Raw genomic sequence first — 9,707 nt, forward strand, 5'->3', positions numbered from 1 at the left:
GGAGGTCACTGGTAGCAGTAATAGAGATGTTTTTGTCTGTTTTCTTAGTTTTTTTTTACTGTGAAACCTCTGAGAAAACGGCATTAGGTGTCACCTGGATTTAGTACAGAAACACGGAGATGCTGAGACACCTACAGCCATAACTGTGTAAAAATGCACCTCTGAAAAGTTACTGTTCTTTGTTTACACAACATTTAAAAGCCATAATAATGAATCTGTTGTATCATGAATTGTTTTAAGTGTTTGCCACATGCAATTTAGCATTAACTGACGTCCGACACATTCCAGCACAGTTTGATTCTTGTACTTGCCTTATGTTGAAACATCCGTATTGAAGAAACGTGGACTATTCATGAACAAGACAATTATTATAAGTAACAAGAAAAGCACTCAGAGTGCAGAACTCTGCCAAGGCTGCTCAGTTGTATCATTTCTGATGACTGAAATCTTGAAAAAAGTCGTGGCAGAAATCACGGCACTATAGAATGTCGCCATTTAATATAGACGTACCCACAAACAAATTGACCTTGCGCTGAGCACAGGCATGTGTTATTCACGTTATGTACGGATACCAAATCATGTGACCTAAATATGTAGCAGGCGACGGGAATTGTTGGGACTCGGAAACGCCCCCACAATTTAATCAATTGTTCCTTGTATCATTTCCGACAGATAAGTCCTGATAAGTCCTCAACAGTCGTTTTGTAGTAGGATCATGTGATCGTCAGCAGGCAGCTGACGTAGTGTTCATTTGTTGTCATAGTTACAGTGACGACGTGCCACTATCTCACAATGGCACAGAAATCTTTAACAAATCTGTGGATCCAGACTATAAGCTGCATCACTGGCAAAATCTAATCACTTGGTCCTTGTGTCATTTCTGACCTTCCCTGTAAATTTCATCCGAATCCTTTGGTCCGTTTTTGAGTAATGTTGCTAACAGACAGACAGACAAACCAACACTGATCATCTCGTAACTCCGCCAAGGCTTCGCTGCCTTGGTGGACTACAAAGAAGTTCTACCATCCTGGGTTGGACAAAACTGGCTAAAACCCAACTGTTGTAGTGTTAACCCCCCCATACAGTCACTCATAAGTCAAAGAACAAGTTAAAATGATACGATTTTTAGCAGAAATCTATTATTGAGCCCTTTTGTGGCTAAAATTCTTTAAATTGGTGGATAAAACCCTCATATTCTATGGTAAATTCTTTTTTTACAACTCAAAAATCATTTTAGATTTCACAGGATACGTCTAGTTTTTCTAAACTTCTTTGTTATACACTCTAAAAAAATGTGCTTTGGGGTCAACAAATAAAAATGACCTCAAAAGCTATCATTACTTCTTTGAGCTGTGACAACTTCTATTGAAGTTATGTTCAACCAACAAACATTGAGCTAGGAGAATTAACTTTTCCATAATAATTGAAAGTTGTGTGTTTTTATGTGGCCAACTACCTGCCATTTTAACCATTTTGAGTCATAATACTCATGTCGTGTTTGTAAAATCAGAGATTTCCAACACAGCATCCAATTTTGAAATGTGATTTAAAGAACATTAGTTTTAGCCAGTCCTCTTTTCCTGAAAAAAACCTTTTGCTTTTTCTACAAGATGAATTCACTTTTCCTCTACAATCAAACATGTCTTTAATTACCAGTTTTACTTGTCCAGGCATGTTAAGATCAAGGAGTTTACCTGAAATCCTGAAGTCAAGGTGAAGAAAAATTAAGTTGTCAAGCCAATTTCATTAAGTTATGTCAACCTGATTTTAATTTCAAATCCACAAACAGAAATTTAAATTTAAATTACACATAATATTAAGTTGATGACATTACCAACATTATTATGTCAACACAACCCATTAAAAAGTAATGTTCGCAACTTAAAAAGGCTTTTCTAAATCAGTTACTGAGACTTATTTTAAAATCTTGCAACCATGCATTTAATTAAGTGGTGGGAACAGATCCTTAAATTACTTTTAAGAGTCAGTCACAATAAAAACACTCTGAGAACATTTAGGGTTTTGGTGAATTTAGTCTGCCGACTTGGCAGATTCTTAGATGTTTAGCATTTGTGATTTCTACTGTCTCCTGGGATTGTTCTTTCCAAACTAACCATCTTTTTCAGGCTTTTGGGCAAACAGGACGTGATTGAACCTTCTGCTGTCACTCTAGAACAGAAAAAAACGGGGAAATCCTGGTTCCCATTATAGACTTGTGGTTTTTCCAATCTTAATGAGGCGACTCAAGCACAAAATCCTGTCTGTGCCGCTGTTTCTTTCTGAGTCAGGCTCCGTCCTTAATTGCTTTTCTTGTAGCTCCTGTGTGTGTCATGCTCAGGCCTGTAGTTACGGTTCTAAAAAGACAGACAATACAGATTGTGCTGCTGCCCAGTGTTGAGCTTGGTTTGACTATAACCAATTTATTTGGTTGCCACAGGGCAGGTGAGTAAATACATGATGTTATGTAATGTTTCTGAAGCTAAAGACATACACTACCAGTCAAAAATTTGGACACACCTTCTCATTTAATGGTTTCATGACTATTTACATTGTAAATTCTCAGTGAAGGCATCAGAACTATGAATGAACACATATGGAATTATGTAGTAAACAAAAAAGTGTGAAATAAGTCAAAGCATGTTTTATATTTTAGATTCCTCAAAATAGCCACCATTTGCTTTGATCACAGCTTTGCACACTCTTGGCATTCTCTGGATGAGCTTCATGAGGTAGAACCTGAAATGGTTTTCACCTAACAGGTGTGCCTTATCAAGGTTAATTTGTTGAATTTCTTGCCTTCTTAATGGGGTTGGGACCATCATTTGTGTTGTGTAGAAGCCTATTTAACAACTGTTAGAATCCATGTTATGGCAAGAACCAATCAGCTAAGTAAAGAGAAACAACAGTCCATCATTACTTTAAGAACTGAAGGTCAGTCAGTCTGGAAAGTTGCAAAAAATTTTGAATGTATCCCCAAATGCAGTTGCAAAAACCAAGCACTGTGACGAAACTCCCTCACATGAGGACCGCAGGAAAGAAAGACCAAGAGTCTCCTCTGCTGCTGAGGATAAGTTCATCCAAGTCACCAGCCTCAGAAATTGCAAGTTAACAGCAACTCAGATTAGAGCCCAGATAAATCAGATAAATGCCACACAGAGTTCTAGTAGCAGACACATCTCTACATCAGCTGTTCAGAGGAGACTGACCAATCAGGCCTTTATGGTCAAACAGCTGCTAAGAAACCACTACTAAGGAAAAGCAACAAACAGAAGAGATTTGTTTGGGCCAAGAAAAGTGTGTCTGTGTCGAAGAAGGTGTGTCCAAGTTTTTCACTGGTAGTGTAAATCTACTCTTCTCCAGTGTCATAATTCTCTTGTCACCACACAGGAATCTTGGACTTTGGCATATTCTGTAATTTTAATGATTTCCTTCCTACAAGAGCAGATTTTTGTGCCTGGACGTGAAATATAAAACACCAACATTGTCTCGTTCCAAAGGTAACAAAATCTGTCTTTGAATAAATTTGAAACTCACCTATCAACACGTAGCATCTTATTTGTTTGATTCACAGATAAGCCAAAGTGCAAAAACAGCAAGTTGTGGTTTTCTGGGTTTATTTGCCCTGAATGTTTTGTGGAGAGACTTCCTGGAGTCTTGTTGTCATCGTGAGGTTACCAAGCAACCACCTCGTGTAAAACCACAATAGTTTTTCTTGTGGATTTTATTATTTTGAATGAGATGAAGTCAGATGAGATCTAACATGTTATCTTGTGAACCTTAAGGTTAAATTCTGGGCTGCACATGAGTGGCTGTATGTTGGTGCATTCTGAGACCTTTGTGTATGTGTTTCTTTTATACTTGCACAGATTGGGTGTCGAACTTGTGTTTTCTCTTGAAAAGATTGTCACATTTAGCGGTGATTAACACTGTTACCTCACAGCATGAAAGTTGTGCAGGTCGGACGGGGTTTTCTGTGTGGAGCTTGCGTTCCCTCAGTTTCTGCAGCTTCCTCCCACAGTCTAAACACATGCATGGTGGGTTAATTGGCGACTAAATTGTTTGTACGTGTAGGTGGGAGCAAGCATAGTTGTCTGACTGGCAACTTTTCTAGTGTTTCTTGCAACTTGTTTAAATGTGAGCTGGGATATGCTCCAAACAGGAAAACACTGCTATAGCTAATGCATAGAACCATGAAACTGGATTTACGTTATCAATACAAAAGGATGGAACAAGGACAAGTTGGTCAACAATCTTAAAAGCTGTGTAGAAAAAATGCATTTTTCTGCACTCTACTATAACATTACTAGTAAGATGCTTAAAAAATAGAGAAAACTTCCTTGTATTAATCAACTTTGCAAATAGGTTCATGTGCATCTTTGCAGAAGCAGGATTGCAGGCACATTTTGTTACCTTTTTACTAAAAACTGTCCAACTTTTGCAGCCTTTGTGCTAAGCTAAGCTAACCAGATGCTAGCAGTAGGTTTGTATTTACCATATAGATATGCTAGTGGTATCAGTGTTATCATTTCAGTCACATAAAACCTGCAAATAAGTAGTATAAGAACAGTTTAACTGCACAAGCAGCCACAGCTGGTATATTGCAGTGACAGCAAACTATTAACACATAACTTTTTGCACATTTCAAGTTGTTTAAACCAAATTCAATGTAAATGTACAAATTCTCGGGCGAATAATTCTCACATTTCTTTCACATGATAAAAAAATGATTTTGTTCCACTCCCAATTCGATGAGTTTGCTTTGCTTTATTTGACTTGTAGCCCCTTATTTGTCTTAGAACTGCCTATTGATTTGCTTTCTTTTCAAATCTTTTTATCCTTCTTTAAAAATGCTCTACTTGTAATCACCAAGTTCAATTTTTGCACAAACCTACACAGCAATAAATTTTGAAATTCAGAAATTTAATAGTACTAAATTATTTAATTTTTGGATAAACATTTCATGAGGAAGTAACTCTTAAAGTGTGAGTGTAGCCGCAGCAGCATGAAGGAGGCCGTACTTTTGAAAATAGAAGAAACTTCCTTGTATTAACCAAGTTAACAGATAGGTTTATGTGCATCTCTGCAGAAACATGATTGCAAGCATATTTTCTTACCTTTTTACTAAACCAGTCAAACTTTAGCAGCCTTTGTGCTAAGCTAAGCTAATCAGATGTCAGCAACAGCTTTGCATTTACCATTCAGACATAGGAGCGGTATCGGTTTAACCATCTGAGTCACATGAAACCTGCAAATAAGCAGCGTAACAAGCAGCCACAGCGGGTATAATGCAGTGACAAAGAAATATTAACACACAGCTTTATGCACATTTCAAGTAGTTTAAAACAAATTCTATGTAAATGTACAAATTCTCGGGCAAATAATTCTCACATTTCCTTCACATGATAAAAAAATAATCCTTTTTTTCCACTCCCAATTTGATGAATTTGATTTGCTTTATTTGACTTGTAGCACTGGAACCGTCTATTGATTTATCGATTTGCAGCAATTGCTTTCTTTTTAAATGTTTTTATCCGTCTTTCAAAATGCTCTACTTGCAAGCACCAAGTCCATTTTTTGTACAAACCTATTTGGCAATAAAACTGATTCTGAAATTTAATCGTACTCAGTTATTTAATTCTTGAACAAACGTTTCATGAGAAAATAACTCTTGGTGTGAGTGCAGCAGCAGCAGCAGCATGAAAGAGGCCGTGCTTTAAATACCAGGCATATTCCCCATCCAGTGGCTGCTCATTGCAGTCAACACGAGCTGGAGCTTATGCTTTAAACCAGTCTGGTTCTCCACAAGAATCTCAGCAGCAAACATGTCCTGAGTGAGCTCAGAACTCGCTGTGATTTCAGGATAATAATCTGCTGCCAAACAGCCTGGAATCTGCTGATGGTTCTGCTGCCTCTCACTCACCTACTTCCTCTTTTCCTTTCCCCTCCACCCTCCGACTCTACTCTTCTTTAATTACATCCATTACTCCTGTCTCCTCACTTCCTTCCTCCCTTTCTCTCAAACTCTCTTTTTTGTTTCTCTTCTTCAAACCATCCATCCTGGCCTCTTCCTTCTATTTTTTCTTTTCACTTTGTTGAGAAAAAAAAACAAAACGCTGTAATGCTGTTATGTCCAACCTTCCTCCAGCATACCAGCGCAGCTTAACATTCTCTTGGGTCTGGATCTCCCTACTTCCTCTCCCTTCCTCCCCCAACCCCTCTCCCACATTCTCCCTGCTGCTCTCTGTAGTTTCAGTCCTTCTTTGCCTGTCCTTTTCTTCCCATCATAATAAGAAGAGGTGAGGCTTAGAGTATCTGTCTCCTGCACATCCACGACTGGAGAGTCAGAAAGTTTTCTTTGCTGAATGATAATAGACTTGCATCCTTATAATTGGTCCATATTGCCAGAATCCAGACACTCACCTCCATCTCCACTGATAATATTAGACTTAGAAATTGTTGTCAAGTCGTCATCTCTGCAGAAACTTCAAGTTTTTTTTAGCTTTTAAATTGTCAAAAAGATTTCTGCGGTAAAAAAAAACAAGATACACCCTCACTGTATTTCTGCAGCAATTCTCCATATGTTTTTCTTGCCTTCAACATGTGCAAAGTGCAGCTTCTAGCTAAGAAAAAATAGAATATATAAAGTTATCACACTATGCTGTAATAATTACTGTAAAATACAGGCAAATTCTAGCAGTAGTGTTTCATCAAACTACATTTAAAAATATAAACTCTGGTCCCTTTGTGGAGCCAGAAACTATGAAAAAAACAGCAGTCTATTGTAAAAACTGACAATATGAAATTAACAAAAAATTTTATGCAAACAGGAAACAAAACATCAAAAAGCACACAAAAAAGGGACACAAAACGACACAAGACACAAAATGATGCAAACAAGAGATGACATGACAAAAAACATAAAAATGAGACATGAAATGGCACAAACGAGAGACAAACAAAACATCACAGATAATACGCAAAAATGAAACAAAGTGGCAAAAACAAGACACAAAATGACACAAAGGAGTTAGCAAAAGACACAACAGGAAAGTGAGACATACAATGACACAAAAGAGACATAAAACAATAAAAACACAACAAAAAAACGACACTAATGAGACACCAAGATAATGAAACACAAAACAATCCAAGCAAGATACAAAAATAATGGACACAAAACGACATAAACAAGACACAAAATGATGCAAACAAGAGATGACATGACAAAAATGAGACAAAAAGATAAAAAAGAGACATGAAATGACACAAATGAGAAACAAATCTTTCGCAAAGATACACAAAACATCACAGGTTATACAAATAAAAAATTAGACATAAAATGACAAAAACAAGATACTAGACAATAAGAAATGAGACAAAACGACACAAACGAGACACCAAAATACAATAAAAAATGAGACACAAAACAACCCAAGCAAGACACAAAAATAAGGGACACAGAATGACACAAGAGATGACGTGACAAAAAATTTGACAAAAAGATAAAAATGAAAGACAAATAAAACATCACAGGTAAGACACATAAAAAATTAGACAAAGTGACAAAAACAAGACACAAAACAAGAAAAGAGACAAAATACACTAGTGAGTTACAAAAAGACACAACGGAAAATGAATAATAAATGATGCAAAGGAGACTTAAAACAGCAAAAAACAACACAAAATGACACAAATGAGACACCAAGATCCAATAAAAAATTAGACATAAAACAACCCAAGCAAGAGAGAACGTGACAAAAATGAGATAAAATAACACAAATGAAAGACAAATCTATTACAAAGAGACACAAACAAAACATCACAGATAAGATGCATAAAAAATGAGACATAAAATGACAAAGGCAACACAAAACAACAAGAAATTTTACAAAATGACCCAATCGAGATGCAACAGAAAAAGGAAAAAATAAAATACAGTATATTACAGGAAACCTCATATTTTACTGTAGAATATGGTAATAAATTACATAGTTAGCAACTATTTAAGTAAATTACAACTGTGACACTGTAAAGGAAATACATTAAAATACTGCAGTATTTTACAGTGTAATCTTTGCATTGCTTTGTCAGTTCCAGAAGATGTTATTGATTACTTACTAATACACTTTTTTTTTATTTTTTGGTGGTGGACTGACACAAAAAAATCGACATACTGTTTTGTTTTTAGAGATGATATTGTATCTTCATGTGTGAGGCAGCATAACGAGACCTGTAATTAAATAATACGGCATTCACACCCATAAAAAGAATTCACAACGTGATAAATTTGGTCTAGTGCGCCCAGTGTGTTGAGCCAAAGAAGTGTTGGCCTCCTGCGTTTAGAGAGAAAAGCTGTTACATGCTGTCTGATTACAGTAAAGCACCTTACAGCCGCTGCTCAGGACAATAGGATTATATTCACACAAGTCTGTTCTTTCTCTCACTTTTCTTGCTGTCTGAGCGACTCTCAGCCTCTCGTGCACTCAGATATCCCCCTGGGACAATGCACTTACATAACCAATCCTCCTCTGTAATCCCAGCCTCACCCGCCTCCCACTCCTCCCTGGCGGTGGGGGCCCCCTTATGTCCAGATTGCTATGGAAGAAGCAACATGACCTCTTAATCTTAATCCCAGCCAGTTTCATGTGCCGCATCAAGACTCGGCCTCGTTCTCCTCTCTGTTACTCGCTGCCCTAATTCAATTCAGTGTGATTTATTGGTACGAATGTCAAGGTTACAATACTGCCAAAGCACCTAGGGTGGTGTAATTTAAAAAACAAACAACAGGTGAAAGAAATAAAATTTTAAAAATACAATGTAATAAATGGAATAAAGAAATTAATAAGATCGTGAAATAATAAAGAATGACAAAAAATAAGAAAAAACTTGTGTCCTGTGTGTTTGTGTACCATATGTATAAAATGTTAAAAAAGAAAAAAAAATTTAAATGTGTTTTAGTGATGTTTCTACTAAGTGCATCTTAGTTTGTGTGAAAATGAAAAAATACAGTGTATTAAATGGAATAAAAGAAATTAATGATAATAAAATGACAAAAATACAAAAAAGAAGCGAAAACTGTAAATATGTGCTGCATGTGTGTAACATATGTATAAAACGTCAAAAAAAATACATTTTTTAGTGATGTGCCCCTCAGTTTGTGTAAAAATAAAGAAACAGAAAGTATTAAAGAATTTTAAAAAATCAGTAATATTGTAAAATAACAAAAAAAGACAAAAAAGTAAATATGTGTTGCATATGTGTGCCATATGTAAAAAAAATGTCAAAAAATAAGCAATTTTTAGTGATGTTCTATTATGTGTTCCTCAGTTCGTGTAAAAAGAAATAAATACAATATGATAAATGGAATAAAGAAAATGAATGAAATGGGAAATAACAAAGAATGACAAAAGAGGAGAAACTGTAAATATGTGCTGTGTGCCATGTGTATAAAATTTCTAAAAATTTGTAATTTTTAGTGATATCTCTAATATATGTCCGTCATTTCGACTTCTCTGTGCAATAACATAATTACAACTCTATTATTGTTCATTACACTGTATACTTATATTTTTATTTCCTAGAGCAATGAACATTTTTACATTTTATGCTCTTTCTTGACACGTGTTATGTTCAAGTTATTTAGAAAAAATTTGCAAAATTGGTGATATTGTAAATTTTGACTACTGACTGTTTGACCTGCTAAAATC

This window comes from Amphiprion ocellaris, chromosome 3 (assembly GCF_022539595.1).
Source record: "Amphiprion ocellaris isolate individual 3 ecotype Okinawa chromosome 3, ASM2253959v1, whole genome shotgun sequence".
Lineage (NCBI taxonomy): Eukaryota > Metazoa > Chordata > Actinopteri > Pomacentridae > Amphiprion > Amphiprion ocellaris.